At 34.8% G+C, this 17,479-nt stretch overlaps 1 long non-coding RNA gene and 1 pseudogene across 1 annotated transcript in view; one reads left to right on the top strand and one right to left on the bottom strand.

Moving 5' to 3' along the window:
- LOC116533129 overlaps positions 1-8,775 on the top strand; it is a 45,656-nt pseudogene extending 36,881 nt beyond the window's left edge.
- A 2,360-nt stretch (positions 8,776-11,135) lies between these two features.
- LOC116533082 overlaps positions 11,136-17,479 on the bottom strand; it is a 714,793-nt gene continuing 708,449 nt past the window's right edge. The window contains exon 3 of the long non-coding RNA XR_004261077.1: positions 11,136-13,407. This is a non-coding gene — a long non-coding RNA (uncharacterized LOC116533082). The remainder of the gene's footprint in view (positions 13,408-17,479) is intronic.

Raw genomic sequence — 17,479 nt, forward strand, 5'->3', positions numbered from 1 at the left:
AAAATGCTTTATATATTTTATCAAATTTGGGAAGTAACCCAATCATTACTTATGTAAATTTTTGTTGTCCCTTTCTCCTGGGACTCCTAATTGTATATGTCTCTTTGGTTCTTTTCACTCATCTTTGATTTTTTTTTTTTTCTGTTTGTCTGACTCGAAAATTTCCATTGTCTTACCTTCAAGTTTACTGATTCTTTCTTCCGCCTAGTCAAATCTGCATTGAATCCCCTCCCTAGTGAACTCTGCACTTCAATTACTGTACTTTTCAGCTTCAGATTTTCTTTTTGGTTTCTCTTTAGATTTTCTATCTCTGTATTGATATTTCTATTTGTTCATATGTCATTTCCTTGACTGTCTTCATGTCTTTAGTTTTTGAGCATCATTAAGACAATTGTTTTAAAGTGTTTGTTTAGTAGGTATGCCATCAGTTGTTTCTCAGGGATAGTTTTGATTGGTTTACTTTTTTGCCTTAAATAGGCCCAATTGACCTCTTTGTATGCCTTGTAATTTTTTTATAAAAACTGGATAGTTGAATCTAATAACATGGAGGTTCTGGAAATGAGATTCTCACACTTCTCTGGGTGTGTGTGTGTGTTTGTGTGTGTTTTTAATTGTCATAGCCTGAGTATTTGTGAAAATTAAGGTGAAGTGTATATTTAATATCTTCTCAGGTGTTTTCTGAGCCTGTGTTTTTCACTGGGAATGTGCAGTAGTTATTTAATTTCCTACATATATGTGGAAGATTTATAATGTCCTAGTCTTTAATGTACAGTTTCCAAAGGGAGAAACGATAAAAATTAAAGAGGGAAAAAGGTATTGATACTCTAAATACAATGGGCTTATGGGGCTTGTGCAACAATAAGGGAGATACAACAACAATGGACACCACATCTTTGCACCTCTGTGGTCAGAATAAGCAATCAAATCACTCTTCCTTAGTATTTGGAGGGCAAGGTCCCTTTGGTCCATCCCTGCTCCTACTCTGGCAGAGCTGTGTGCAAGTTTCTCCATGAATATATGTGCAGTTGTCTGCTATGGGTCTGAGCAGTAGGAAATAGGTGGTTGGTATGTGCTAAGCACTGAGATTGGCCAGGTGCAGTGGTTCACGCCTGTAATCCCAGCACTTTAGGAGGCCGAAGTGGGTGGATCATCTGAGGACAGGACTTCAAGATCAGCCTGGTCAACATGGTGAAATCCCGTCTCTACTAAAAATACAAAAAATTAGCTGGGTGTGGTGGTGAGCACCTGTAATCCCAGCTACTCAGGAGGCTGAGGCGGGAGAATCATTTGAAATTGGAAGGTGGAGGTTGCATTGAGCCAAGATCATGACGTTGCAAGATCATCAAAAGTCAGGCAGACTGATTGTACCTGGGCAACAAGAGCAAAACTCCGTCTCAAAAAAAAAAAAAAAAGCCGAGATTGACCAAAATTAACCACAATTTACCATTCAAAACTTTCCATGGAAATTGCTAGTCTTCAATAAACTCCAGAGTTTCAATATAGTTACATCAGATAGTTTCCAGTGAAATTGTTGTCTAGACGGGAAGAGAAGACTTGGTGTTTCCTACACTGCCATCTTTCCAGTATTCTAGTCCCAGATATTTTTTAAAGACTAGGTCCTCCAATATTTTAAGAAATAAATAGCTCCAAATTTATATAAACTTTGAAAAAAAAAGAGAAAATTTCCAAGTTTATTTTATGATCACTATGTTATTAATTCCAAAACTAGGCAATAACAAGAAATAAAAATTACAATCAAATATCAGTGAGGCACATAGACATAAAAATAATTATCAAAATATTAGAAATCAGGTGAACATTAAAAAAATCAATAAACATATTGCAGAGTGCAAGGATGGTTTTTAGTAAAAAATACATCAATAACGTTTACTATGTTAATAAAATAAGAGGGGAAAAATATAGTAATCTTACAGGTATTGAGTAAACATTTGACAGATTTCATGCCCTTTTGTAATTAAAACTATCCGTAAACCATATCAAGATGGCAATTTCTTTAACTTGATAATAGGTATCTGTGGTACAATAAAAAATATTTCTGGAAGCAAATTCTGACATGTTTTATAATACATAAAACGTAAGGAATTATTTTGCTTTGTAAAAGAAACTAGTCACAAAAAATAAATACTATATTATTCCACCTATGTATGATACCCATCATAGTAAAGTTCATAGAGACAAAGTAGAATGTTAGATTTTAGAGGCTAGGAGGCTATCAGTTGTTCTTAATGCATATAGAGTTTCAGTTTTCTAAGATAAATAGAGTTCTGGAGATTGGCTATTCAATAGATTGTAGTTAATACTACTGAACTTTATACCTGAAAATGGTTAATATAGTAAGTTTTATCTAATACACACACACACACTCCAACCCCACAGGTGTATACACACAGATAGATCTCCTTGACTTATGATGGACCTATGTCCCAATAAATCCATTATAAATCAAAATATCTTAAGTCAAAAATGTATAATCCATCATAAAGTTGAAAATTTTAAGTTGAATCATCATCATAAGTCAGGGATTGTCTGTATATGCAATATACATAATCTTTGTTCCAGGTTTCTGGCACAGAGCTTCAAAACCATTGAAGTTGCTGAGTAACAGAAGTTATGCTAATGAGTCCTGAGTAACATTAGTTACCTAATTGAGTCAAATCATGGCGGAGGCTTTAGATAGCTTCAGGATGGGCACTGGTTAACAGAAAAACTAATCACATAATTAGAGGGCCAAACAATTCAGCCACCTGACCTCTAGGGATGGTAGGGAAATTGGAGGTTGAGTTCAATCATGTGACCAAGAGTTTGTCCAACTTACCTATGTAATGAAATACTAATAAAAGTCATAGACACCATAGCTCTGGAAGCCTACTTGTTGGTAAACATATTGACATACTTAAAGGATGCCATACCCTGACTCCCTGTGGATAACCATTCCAGTTCATCCTTCCAGAGCCTGTCCTGTATATTTCTTTACCTGGCTATGCCATTCGTATCCCTCACAATTAAATGGTAATAATAAGTAGTATGCTTTCCTGAGATCTGTGAATTATTTTTAGCAAATTATGCAAACTAAAGGAGTGTGGAGAGTCCCACATATGTAGCTGGCCAGGCAGAAGTGTGGGTAGTCCAGGGATCCCCATTTTCACCTGGTATCCGAAGTCCACACAATTGTCCTTTAATTGTAGGATCTGACATAACATCAGATAGTGTCAGAACTGAATGGAATTATAGAACATCCAGTTGTTAGATAACTTGTCAGAACACAGTGCCTATGAAAAAACCTACCACATTTTTTTAAATTGTGAAATTTTGACAATATTACCTTTTCAATGAGGGACAAAAGAAAAATTATGAATTCTACTAATCATGTTCTAGATTGCATAGTCAACATGAAAAAAGAACAAATATGCTTGTGGATTATAAAGAGAAGATATATTAATTAACCAACAGACAACATGACTATACAGATAAAAAACCCAAAATAAAATACAAATTAGAGCTTAGCAAAAATACCCTATACAAAAATATAAAACTCAAGTATACTGCTTTTGAAAATAGAAATATCAGTATTAAGTATCTATAAATATTAACTATCTTCAAAATCAAATAGAGGAGATGTCTGCATCCAAAATGGTAGCATAGAAGCAAGCTGGCTTTATTCCCCGGCACAGACAACCAAAAACAAACAGTGCTGAAATAATCACTAGCAATAACTCAGAACACAAATGAACATGAAGATAAAATATTTCCCAGGCCCACCAAGAAGTGAAAAAACTCTCAAGCAGACAATGAAAAAATTGAACTTCCATATCCATGGCACCCTTTCCACCAATGTTTTTGGTACCACGCACATGGAATATTTTCCCCCAATTCAATTTCTACACTAAAAAACTCCTAGCCAGTCTTCCCATACTACTAGTATCTCGGTTTTGGAACAACCCCGTTCAAGGATGGTAGACACTCTAACTGCATACTAGAACAGAGGCAAATCTGGGATGAAGGTACCATCTAGTGCAAAAAGGAGTGTGACCTAGCAGGAAAAAAAGAAAAAGAATCAAAAGGTAAATTAGAAAGAACCTCTAAGCAAACATATCCAATAAAAACCAAAACAAATGAGACAGAAAAGAAAAATAGCTAATCCTTTAATGCAAAGACATAGACATACATCCATAAGAAACAACAGCAAACAGGGAACCAAACAAAACAAATGAGAGAGAGAAGATATAACTAATTCTTCAATGCAAAGACAGAGACATATATCCGTAAGAAACAACAGCAAACAGGGAACCACGACATCCTCAAATAAACAAAGCAAGAAGCCAGTTCAACAAAATGGCAGCATGTAAACTCTCTGAAGAAGTATTTAAAATAGCAGTTTTAGAAAACTCAGTGACCTCCAAGATAATGTAGAAAACCAATGTAGAAATTTAACAGATGAATTTTACAGCCTGAAATAATTTATAAAAATCAAATCTTGGAATTGAGAAATATATTTGCTTAACTGAAAAAGTCATGAGAAACTCTTAATAGAATGGATCAATCACAGGAAATAATCAGTGAACTCAAAGGCTATTTGGAAACATAATCAGAGGAGAAGAAGAGAAGAATGAAAAGGAAAGAAGATTACCTACAAAACACAGAAAAATCACATTAAAAAGCAAAATCTAAGAATTACTGCGTTCACGAGGGAAAGAAAGCTTATTTGGAGAATAATTGAAAACTTTCCAAAAGTTAAGATATAAAAATTCATGGTAAGTCAGAGAACATCAAACACGTTTGACTTAGACTATATCAAGGAATATATTAATCTCTCAAAAGTCAAGGACAAAAAGATGATCCTAATGCAGCAAGAGAAAAAAGGCAAATGACATATAAAGGGGCTTCAATTCATCTGGCAATTTTTGATGTGGAAACCATACAGGACAGGAGGGAGTAGAACAAATTTGCAAAGTACTAAAATAAATCTGTCATTCAAGAATATTGTATTCCACAAAACTACCTTTCAAATATAAAGGGATATAAAGAATTTGCAAACAATCAAAAGCTGAGAGAATTCAAACCAAAAGACCCATCTTACAAGAAATGCTAAAAATTTCCCCTTTCAATCTGAAAGGGGAAAAAAAAACACTAACATGCCAAAAGAAAACATAAGAATGTATAAAACCCACTGGTAAAATTAAGTACACAAACAAACCAAGAATACCCTAATACTGTAATTATAGTGTGCAATTCACTTATAACTCTAGCGTGAAGCTCAAAAGACAAATTTATCAAAAACAAGAATACCTATAGCAACTTGTTAAAAGAAAGGCAATATTAAAATATATAAACTAACATAAAGATAAAATGTGAAGACGACGGAGTTACAGTATAGTTTTAAACAATTTTGTATTTGTTTTTTTTCTTTTCTGTTAATTTTGAGATAGGTATCACTCTTTAATCCAGACTGGAGTACAGTAATATGAACATGGCTCACGGCAGCCTCAGACTCCCAGGCTCAAGCAATTCACCCACCTCAGCCTCCTGAATATATGGAAGCAGAGAAACATGCAACCATGTCCTGACTTTTTTTTTTTTTTTTTTTTTTAAAGAACTGGGGGTTTCATTATGTTGCCCAGCCTGGTCTTGAAGTCCTGAGCTCAAGCAATTTTCCTGCCTCAGCCTCCCACAGTTCTGGGATTACAGGTATGAGCCACCAAGCCTGGCTGTTTGTTCCTATTCTTAGTGATGTGCGATAAGTTATCAACTCTTTAAAATGACTTGTTTTATCCATAAGGGTTTTTTTTTGATAAGCCTCATGGTAACCACAATACAGAAACCTATGACAGATTTTATTCAAAATAAAAAGCAACTATCACACCATACTACCAGAGAAAGTCACTTAACCACAAAAGAAGATAGTAAGAAATGAAAAAAAAAAAAAAAAAAAAAAGTGAGAGGAGTTACAACCAGAAAACAAGCAATAAAATAGCATGTCTTTACTTATCAATAATAATACTCCCTGTCTTTTTGATAAAGAACCATTTTAACTGAAATGAGATGATATCTCATGTGGTTTTCATTTGCATTTTTCTGGTGATTATTGATGTTGAACATTTTATTATATGCCTTTTGGCCATTTGTATGCATTTGTATGTCTTTTAAGAGATGTCTATTCAAAACTTTTGCCCGTTTTTCAATTTAAAAAAATGTGGTAGGTTTTTTCATAGGCACTGTGTTCTGACAACAGTTATCTAACAACCGGATGTTCTATAATTGAAGAAGCTTAACAAAGTAGATCTCATGAAGATACAGAATGGACATTTTCTCAAAAGAAATCTCTGTGACACTTAGACTTTAAGAATCTGAAGATAAATGAAGGCTGGGGACCAGCAAATTCTAGTCAATGTACATATATAGAGATATCAGTTTGCGTTGTTTGTTCCTGCTCTTTTATCTAATAATAGGAATTTTTTAAAATGCTTATGGTAAAAAAAATACTGAAAATTTTTCTTTGTAATGGCCATATTTTTATAAGTAATTCCCTGAATTTCTGATTATTTATCCAGATAATACCTTTATTTTTGAACCAGTAATATGTTTTCTCTAAGATTTTCAAGCTCTCATTCTGTGATTAGTAAAACTGTTTCTCAGGAATTTGATACTCATTTATATATACGCCAGTTGTCTCTGAGATTGCTATGTCTGTACTATACAAAGGATGGAATTCCATCTTTTAAAGTATTTGTCGTGTTACAAAGCAAAAATAACAATAAAAACTCACAAAAACACGAAAAGGAAATCTTTAATATTTTAAGTTTTTGCTCTCTTACATAACTGAAGCTAAACTATTTTCATATGCTTATTATCCTTTTGTAGTTGTTATGCTTTCAGATCTATTTACCACATTGACCCTTAAAGAAAAAAACATTATTTCTTTTAAAATTCTTTAATTGTGGAATTTTAGAAAAGTATTCTTAGTTTGTTGTTTGTCATTTAATTTGACTAATGGTTACTTTTTCATGTATAAATGTTGACACATTTTAATTCAAATATGTTGATCTTTCCTTTGGTGATTTGTCTCTGTTGCTTGTATGCTTAAAAAGTTTGTTTATGTCGAGGAGTCCACAGATCACAAAAATTATCTAAGTTGTCATTTCATTCTTGTAAGATTTTAGCTTGACATTTACTCTAAGTTGACTCTCTCCTTTAATCTGTGATTTTAGTTTGCTTCCCTTTTGATTTTGTTATACAATGTGAAAGTGAATCTAAGTTTTTATCCCTCCTAAAGACCCTCAATAACTCCACTTATTAATTCTTTTGTGAATGCTTTGTGATATTTTCTTTCTTTTGAGATGGAGTCTCACTTTGTTGTGCTGACTGGAGTGCAGTGGTGCTATCTTGGCTCACTGCAACCTCCACCTCCTGTGTTCAAGCATTTCCCTTGCCTCAGCCTCCAGAGTAGCTGGGACTACAGGCTCCCACCACCACACCCGGCTAAGTTTTTTTGTTTTGTTTTGTTTTGTTTTGTTTGTATATTTAGTAGAGACAGGGTTTTGCCATGTTGGCCAGGCTGGTCTCAAACTCCTGACTTCAAGTTATCCGCCTGCCTTGGCCACCTAAAATGCTGGGATTATAGGCATGAGCCACTGTGCATAGCCTGTGATATTTTCTTAATTCTACACATATTGACTTCATAGGCATGTACACATGTCTATGTTTCTGTGTTTTCTGCTTATTCTCTCTCTGGATATGCTTGAATATACTGCTGTTCACTATATTTTGTGTCTTTAATACTTTTCAACATATTTAGAATATATTTTGAAATACATTTTAAAGCATGCTTACAGTCACTTAAGTTACTTTCTCTTTTATGCCATGTTGATATGTTTTGGCAATGTAGATAAGTTTGTTTTTTTTGACAAACCTTTCCTCAACTAAATCATCTATTTAATTATTGTGACTAAGAAATATGAGCAAATAAAAAAAAAAACTTTTGACAATTTTTAAAATAATGATTGTCATAAAACAACACATAGCCCTAAAAATAAACCTTTCTTCAGTAGTCAAAGAATTATTAAGTTAAACTTTACTGTTCTTTATAAAATGACTTAATGTTAGAGTTATGGATCTAAATTATGCCCATAAACAGGTCACTTGAAGCCTGTGGTAAGCTAGTAGTACCCTTGCATTTATCTCCAGAATGCTTTTAAAACTACTGTGCTTGTGCCCGGTATCCTAGTGCACACACCTTGCAAGCATTACAGCCACGAGCCTGACTTCCAGTTCCAGCCTATGAGTTGAATGGATCGCAGCAGTTACCATTGCTGCTGGGACAGCTGCCATTGGTTATCTAGCTTACGAAAGATTTTATGTTAATGATCATCGAAATAAAGCTATGATAAACCTTCACATCCAGAGAGACAGCCCCAAGGTGCTTTTGACATGGAGGATTTGGGAGATAAAGCCGTGTACTATTGTTGGAAGTTCAGAAAGTTCCCGTTCTGTGAAGGATCTCGCACAGAACACAACGAAGAGAATGGATACAACATGGGACCTCTGATCATCAAGAAAAATGAAACTTAAATGGATACTTTTGATACTACAAATCAACTTGTCATGAAGTTACTGGATTGTTTAATTCGAATGACTAGGACTTCTAATTCACCTCCCCTGGGTTGTAAATGTGGTATATTGCAAACTGCAGCTTTCACATTCATGGCATTTGTCTTACTTGGTGAAACAACATGGTGAACATTTGTTTAAAAAAAAAAAGAAGGAAAAAGAAAAACCACCTCATAGCCTGTGGGTTATTGTAGTCTTGTAAGAATCTGTATCTCCAAAATACTGACATATAGAGTTCTATCTTATATAGAATCTAGTAGTATCTTGGAGTCAACCTATTACTCTCAAAATTTAAAAAAAAAAAAAAAAACTATGCCACTCTCCAATATTTTTTCAATATAATGAGTGAAGGTGTTAACGGGGGACTGAATAGAACTAAATGCCCATTAAATAATGTGGAATCATCATTACAGAAAAAGTGTCATTATTTTGCATTTAAACAATTCCTAGCAACAATGGAAAGTTAAGGAGGTAGGGAAGGAAACTAAGTAAAGGGAGCTGGGAAAGACAGGGAAATGGCAAGAAAGCAAAAGCGAATTGTAGATGTGGGCATTTGAAAGGAGCTGACAAGAGGTGATCCTCAGTACTGTGGCATTCAGAACTTTAGGCATCCCTGCCTGCAAAGCGGAGTGAGAAGAGAATTGTAAATCGAGCATAGTACCTGTTATGTAGATGTTTTATTCTAACAAGGAGCGTTGCATTTAAATATAATGCTGTTTGCTTTGTGCAAAACTGAAACTGAAACATTTGTAAAGGTTTCTTTGTACTGTTTCTAATCTATAATTTAACAGATTTGTTCCACCAGAACAAACATTTGCTGAATGTCATGGAAATGGTTTTGAAAAGTCTAAGTGTCAGCAAGATCGCCTCTGAACACAACACTTGAACAAGGCAGTGACTATATACCAAACACACAGACCCTCCCAGAAAGTGGGTAGTGTTTCAGCTACAGTTAGCCTCTCAGGCATGGTGATATTCCTTCAAATACTTTCCTTTTTTCTGTCCTTAGGACATGCCTTCAAACTCTTCCTCATATTCTGCACAAGTAAGAGGCATTAATCACACAAATCTACATGCCCATTTATCCAGAATTGTTGCCTATGATCCACCCTTTGAATAACTTATACTCTTGACCTTTCTGATCAATAAGATGAATGATAAAGGCAAAGGCTTGTGGTTTACATCTTCGTAGAAATTGCTGTCTCTTCTGAGTAGTTAAAATAAGTAATTCCTTTGGTGTTATTCATTGCCTCCTGCAAGCAATATTTGTTATGTGTGTGGGAGCGAGATGTACTGTATCTTCTTACCTTTGATGTTTGGTCTTGTTTTGGGGCTGTTCTTTTGACAAGCTTTCAAAAGCCCCCTACTATGAACGTCGAGTTAAGTACCCTTATAAATATGCATGAACATAAACCTCATATACTCATTTTGGTGGCTACTCACTGTGCTGGGTTGCCCTGGAAGCCATTCCAAATGGTTTTGATTTTGCGTCTGAGATTCTTAATGGTGGTAATTATCTATTGCAGCCATGCAGTACCAAATATGATGCGTGTTAGAGATACTTTAAAAAATAATAATAAAAGCAACTAAAGATGCTAATTCCCACATTTTAGTTCCTACAGGGCAATTAGCCCCTAGTAATGCTGTTTATATTTATATGCAAATGTTTCAGGAAAAATGAATCTTAACAGAGACTTCATATCAATACTATTGGGAGATGAGAGCATTCCATCTGTCTGTAGAAAATGCCTGCCATTAGCTCTACATGCAGCCTATTTCTGTAATAGAAACTATTTCATCTTAAGTAATTCATTCTTCATTTTGTATTTTCCCTTCCTTCTGTTCTTTTATTAAGACTCTTAACTAATGTACAGTATGTGTAGCTCTTCAGGGCCTACACATAGCTGCCCTGCCACATTTTTTTTCTGAGTGTCATCTGTTCCTTGAATTGCTACCTAACGTACTCACCATTCCTCATTTTGAAATAATAATCGAGTAACCAAGGCAGTCTTCTCAGGGGGCACTCATTGGTTAATATCCTCTGATGTAGAAATTACAACATACATAGATGGAAATGTAATGAAGAAGCAAAGTTCTAAATTACAGCTGTAGCTTTTGACTAGCTTCTGGCTAACAAAAAAAGAATGCAAGAAAAATTGCTTCTTCTTGAACATGTGAAGAAACTGAAGCTTTAAGACATTTCATGAACTCCTTGTCTAGTCAGAGGTAGGGAGCAGGCTCCGTCTAGAATCAGCCTCATTTTGCAAGACTTTCTACTTCAACATGATCTCAACATGGAGGGTCCTGTCATAACTAATCATTTTCTCTGTATTCTTTTTGTTTCCACAAGACATTTTAAACTACTAATTGGCAATTCAGTTACTTGGGTAGTATCACTGAATGTATTGCCTATCTTAGATATATTCTTTTGCAGAGGAATGAAATGCACATCTATTATATCATTTAGGAATCATTATTTTGCTACACATTTGAGATCGGCTAAGAATAGGGTTTTTTTTTTTTTTTTTTTTTTTTCCTACTAGAAACAGAATCTCTAATTCCATGATTACATAAGACAGAATTGTTAACTGCATATAGAACTATGGAGTTCTACCTAATACTGTGAAAGTGTTTCAGAGTTCAAATTTTATTTAGGGTAATGAGAAAATGGGGGAAAAAAAGGTCAGATAGCAGCATAGTAAGAATATCGTGTTATATTTACATAATCACTACGGTAAAAATTCCTTTAAGAACAGTAACATGTAAAGGCAAGGGTAGAAATTGGTGAATCTACTATACTTAATCAAATTTAGGTATATGACAATTGCTTGCAACTTTCCATAGTAAAAGATGTACCCATTTGACATTTCTTTTTCCCCTTTAACCTAGAACAAAGAAGCAACCCCTCCCCCACAATTTCTAAATAAGGACCAAAATACCTCAAATAGCACTGTATTTCAAAACACAGAAGCTCATTGTCATTCCCTGTCAAAACCTGGAATGAAGAAGTCTGGGAAAGGGAGAAATTCAGCATCCTGCCAGTGGAAAATCTCATTAGAAACTCTAGAGATTTATCTGTCACTCTGACAAGATAATTTGATTTTAAACTTCATCACTGCTAGCCCTAATTTTTAAAATTAAATTGAAAAAAGTGACTTCTTCTTCTCCCATAAAGTGAATAATAGGATAATATAAATCAAAATCAAGAGTGCCATTAATCAGAAATTACAAGAAAAAAATTGAAAAATTTTAGGGTTTGAAGGAAATAGAAAAGAAGTCCTCCCTTCACTCGTACTCACCAGTCATGAACCTGGAATGAAGATCATTTAAGAGATTCCTTATGAGATTCAATTTAAAACTTCAAAAGTTATCTTATCAATGCAGATTTTTAATACTTTCTTATGAAGCTGGACTCTTTCAAAGGAACAGCACTTATCCAAAGCCCATGTTAAGTCTTTTTTAGTGCATTACTATCTCAATTCAAAATTCCTCAATGAGAGTTTTTCACACAGTAGACAAAACACAGTAAGATGTCATAAACATGTCCTTATTTTCAGGTGTGTTACAGTTAGTCAAGAAGCTAAATATAAACCTTATAAAAATCTAGTCCTTTCCCTTCCTCATAAAAGAGACAAACAATTTAACGCCAGTGATTGATACACTTTCAAAAGTTGATCTACTTGAAGATCATCAGTTACTTTTTCAGTCATATTTCTGTGTAGTATCTCAGAATTCAAGTATTCTCAGTTTCAGGGAGATCATCAAACAACTCATTAAAAAGAACAGAATTCTATCCAAACCAAAATGCAACAGAGTACCATAACTTGAGAATTGCTTTTTACATTTTTTGATGACCTACTTCACACACTTTCCAAATATTAAAATTTCTAAAGAATGAAGATTTAATGTCAGATTGCTTGTTAGGGAATTGAGTTCAAGAAAGGTGAACAGCAGAATTTTTTAATATGAAATTGAGAAGTCAGGAGCTCCTACTCTGTAGCCTCTCCATTTAGCAAAACCAACTCTGATTGGCTCATCTTCGAAAAGGATTGCCTCCTAGAATATTTACTTTCTCTTTAAGGGAGCCGCATTTCTCATGCCTGGTACTTGTCTCTCTTTAAGCCCTAGTTTCAAGTTTCTCCCTGCCATATTTCTTACAAGTAAATGAATGAAGAGACAAACTATATTCCATTACTTAATAAAACATCACTGTGCCTTCCTTTAGGAAGTAGGCCAACTGTGAAATAGCCTCTTTCGTAACTAAAACTTAGAACCAAAATGCTTCACACAATTTAACATTTACACACTTTGGACTATCCTGATTCTACTTTCTGGGACACCAAGACAGTTAAATGATTTAGTGTATTCACATTTTTCAAAAAGTGGTCACACTTTCTACTTGGTAATCTAGGCAGATGAAGGCTTTGATAACACTTTTCAATATTTAGTGGTAAATGTGTGTATATTCATATATATGTACATATATATGCATTTTGTGTATGTTATATAAAATGTGATATAAAAATCTCATAAATGGTAATAGCTCTTATTGCCAAATATGAATCAAGGAAATTAGGCTGAAAAAAATGTGAATTAGCTTTATTCTTCTCATAAAGAAAATCCAGCAATAATTATTTTAAAGATGGTTTTGTGCATTTCCCAGATTTTAAAAGCTTAAGAAAAGTATTTACCTTACAAAGTTGTTACAGTTACAACCGGGTGATTTCTCAGGACACCTGCTGAGTCCTCATAAGCAGTGTGGCTTCAACAGCAATTTCTCACCTGTTAAAAAATGTTAAATTGGAAATTTTAAAAAAATCAGAATAAAGTTATTTTTCAAATTTTATAATCTTATGTCAATAAATGTAAAAAAAATAAATGTATATATATATAGGATTTGGAGTATAAATCAATCTGACCACTTTTTTTTTTTTTTTTCCTGGTCATTTGTCACATATAATAAAAAAGAGATCATGGAAAAGTAATATGAAAATGATTGCATGAAGATATATACTTTTAAAAGGCCTTCATCAGAGATATTCAGCTCTTATTTTCAGGAACAACCTCCTCAAAGATTTCACCTTCACCTTGAACATAGCAGTGACAAGCCAGTCAAGGTCCACCGAATCCAATTAGAGCAGTTTTCTGGGAAAGGAATTGTGCTTCCTGACAATATTAGGGCAAAATACTGTGTGAGCTGTTTTAACCGTAAAGAGGACAGTGGTAGCTACAATCATCTTTAGTCTCTGGCTTAAAAATGTGTCAGAAAGCAATGACAGGCACAAAATATCTGTCAAGCTCTGTTGGAACCAGTCACTGGCTGTTCCGCCCTATAGGCTGTAGGTTGTACATCCTGTTGCGTAAAATCAGAATGTTTTAGAGGTTAGAAATATTCAGAGCAGTGGACAGAGAAGTCACCATTGTCTGTCATAACTTAAGAGAGGTAATATTCTGTGAATCTTAAAGGACTTTGAAAAAATTTACCAGTTCAGAGATCTGAAAGGGGCTGGGTATGGTGGCTCACTCCTGTAATCTTAGCACCTTGGGAAGACAAGGAGTGAAGATTTTCCGTGTTCAAGAGTTCAAGACCATCCTGGGCAACACAGTGAAACCCTGTCTCTACTAAAATACAAATAATTAGCCGGGCGTGGCATTGTGCACCTGTGGTTCCAGCTACTCAAGAGACTGAGGCAAGAGAATTGCTTGAACCTGGGAGGCAGAGGTTGTAGTAAGCTAAGATTGTGCCACTGTACTCCAGCCTCAGCAACAGAGTGAGACTCCGTCTCCCCTACAAAAAAGAGAGAGACCAGAAGGTACCCACTTTTCTCTTACTCCATTACTTCAATACACCCTAACAAATCCACCTCCTTAATGTCTCCTCTTTCTCCCCTCCCATTACATTCTTCCTGCCATTTCCCCTATCATCTCACTTCCCACTAGCAAAATTTTTCTAACTGATTGCCCTTCCTCAGGCCTGTACACATTCCAACATTTGGCTTATTCCACATCAGCAATTCTGTAGACTGAATAAGGACAGATAAAATATTCTTTATGATCTGGCCTTGGTCTATTTTGCATACTCACCTTTTGAGAGTTTCTATCCTTTCCTAATTTATTTTGAGGTCCAGCAATACCAAGTCCCATTCAGCCTACAATGAGACCTTGCATGTATTGTTTAGTGTGCCCTTTCAGCCACCTAGGAAACTTCCCATTGCTCATCTAAGCCCTATATTGAGATGTTACCTTCTCATAGGCCTCTCCACTTTCAACTCCTGAGAAAGTTAATCACTGGGCTCCTCTAAGATGCCTCTGTAGCTCTGTCTCCAAGTGTGCTTATCTGTCTAGATGTCTATCATCCATACTTGAATGAGAACCTTTTGGTCTAAGATATATATCATTCAGCTTCAGCTCTGAAGTACCGAGCACAGTGCCTGATCTATAGAGGAAATGCGTATTAGATTGAACATACATTCTCTTTACTTGCTTTTTCCTATGACACCGGAGATAGTTTCTCAATGCTGGGCATTCCCCATCCTTAAAGATGCTTTGAACATAAGTCCAGATTGGGGCAGTAGGTGGCTGATGAGGCCCTAGTATTTTGATTCTGTAGTTGCACACAGTATGTCTCCAAGTGACTAAATCACCCCACCTCCATTATACTATGTTCTCTAAAAATTGCTCAGAATAATCACAAAATGGGCTTTGGGTTCTTTAAAGTGCCTTAAGAGAAGTAAGAGTTATTGGAATAAAGTCCTCAGTTTGAACAAGAAATTTATTCACATGGCCTAAAAATCCATGATTGATTAACTGGCATAATGGATACTTTTAGAAGTCTATTAAGGATAAAAAAAAAAAGGAGAAAAAAATGCTTTATTTTAAATGTCCAAGGGCCACCCAATTACACATAGGCAAGTCCAATGTATAAATATCTTCCTCCCTGGATTTAATATCCATAGGTACCACAGGATAGATATTTGTTCTCATTAGGTTAATATTTTCACAGCTAATATTTAGTAAATAAAATCAATGAAACATCTATGCTAGGTTTGTTTGTCCATGTTAAAGAGGGCCGAATGGAGTGAATCACCTAATTATACCAATCCCTTTGCTTGCTATTACATGCTGGACATGAAGCTCTAATATCAATATAAGCTGCATTTTATCAACATGCAGGAGGAATGCAGAGGCACTCTCTGGTTTTTGTAATGCTCTTTTCTACCTTCGAAATTGAGTGGCTTTAAATAATCCTCCTGAAACTTCACACCTCACACCCCTTCAAAGTCCAGTGCTCACACATGGTAGCATTAGAGGAAGGATTATTGAAGACCCCCATTGGAACTGTGGCCTATTCATTTTCTGTGTAAACCATGGGGTTCCTCTGCAGACAGTGATGTGCCAACAAGACCCAGACAGCTGCTGTACTAAAGCTGCTCTGAGTGCAGGTGGGGAAACAGCTTGTGATATTAACAAGACTAGATCCTTCTTGTGGCTTTCTATAGCCTTTATTTAAAATACAGAAAAATGCTTTCAAAGACTTATTTATAACTGTATCAAGCACAGATTGCAACAACATTATGCTGCAATGAGCACATGTGTTATTCATACTGATATTAAGTATTTTTCTTTTTTGAAATAGCCAAAGAGAAAAAGCATGTTTCCTGACGATAGTTTCAGATAGGAGCTACTAAAATCATATCAATGAAGCAAACTTGGGTGAAAATAGCTTTTTTGGAATTTAAAAAAATCATGAAAACAAACAAAAAGATTCAGTGTAAACAGAAATTAAGACATAAGAAATGAATTTTTTTAACAAAAGTTTTATGAATATCACAGCTGTCACATGCATTTTTTTCTCCTTCATATAAAGATCATAATTAAATTAGATTTGAATGTTCCACATCACTATGGGCTTGTAATTTCATTTTTCTTTCTAACTTCTCAACAAGCCTTAACAGAGTTCTTAATACTGAAAACTTACCATTTTCCTTGAAGTTTTACTAAGCTCCTACTACATCCCGCAGCTCTGTTAACTATTATGACCAACATAAAGATAACCAAGCTATGTTTTTGGCCTCCAGAAGTTTATACTTCTTTGGGAAAAACGAAATGTTCATTAAGTGTCTTTGAGCTAATCAAAAAGGGCAAGAATTTTAAAAAGCAGTTATGGGCTGAGTGATGTGGGCTCTGCCATTTACTTGGTGCACGATCTTCAGAAATTTATTTTAAATTGCCAGCCTCAGTTTGCTCATCTTTAAAATGAGGATCAAACCATTACCTATCTTATAGGGTTTTCACCAAGTATTAAAGGAGACAATGCAAGCAAAAATGCTTTGACAGGATCCTGGCACATAAGGAAATGGCTGTTATTATTTTATGGCAATTCATAGAAGGTGGGGGTTTAGGTAATTAGATATTATTCTGTGGCATTTCATAGAAGGTGGGGGTTATTTGGGGATGACATTGACGAAAAAGCTACACAGAAGAAAATTTTGGCATTCAGAACACTGAAAATATTTATTTGGTCATTGAAGGAGAAAGAGGGCATCTCAGGTCTAGGGAAAATATTGAACAAACTTTATGTAACTGAATGAGCAAGTTGTTTATTTTAGAAAGTGATACAGTCACAAGACATATAATTGAAAGGAAGGAATGAATTTGTAGAAAGATTTGATATTAGAATGGTAAATAGATATAGAACAGGGACATAAGTAAATACAGTGAAGGACAAAATTCAAGTAATTTCTTATCAAGCATTTTCACTCAATCTTTTTCACCCTATGATTAAACTTGAATAATTCTTACTAAAGTTATCATTTCATTTGACATTTCAATTACATTCACTCCGAACTCAAAA

This window comes from Sapajus apella, unplaced genomic scaffold (assembly GCF_009761245.1).
Source record: "Sapajus apella isolate SASKATOON/1434 unplaced genomic scaffold, GSC_monkey_1.0 scaffold79, whole genome shotgun sequence".
Taxonomy (NCBI): domain Eukaryota; kingdom Metazoa; phylum Chordata; class Mammalia; order Primates; family Cebidae; genus Sapajus; species Sapajus apella.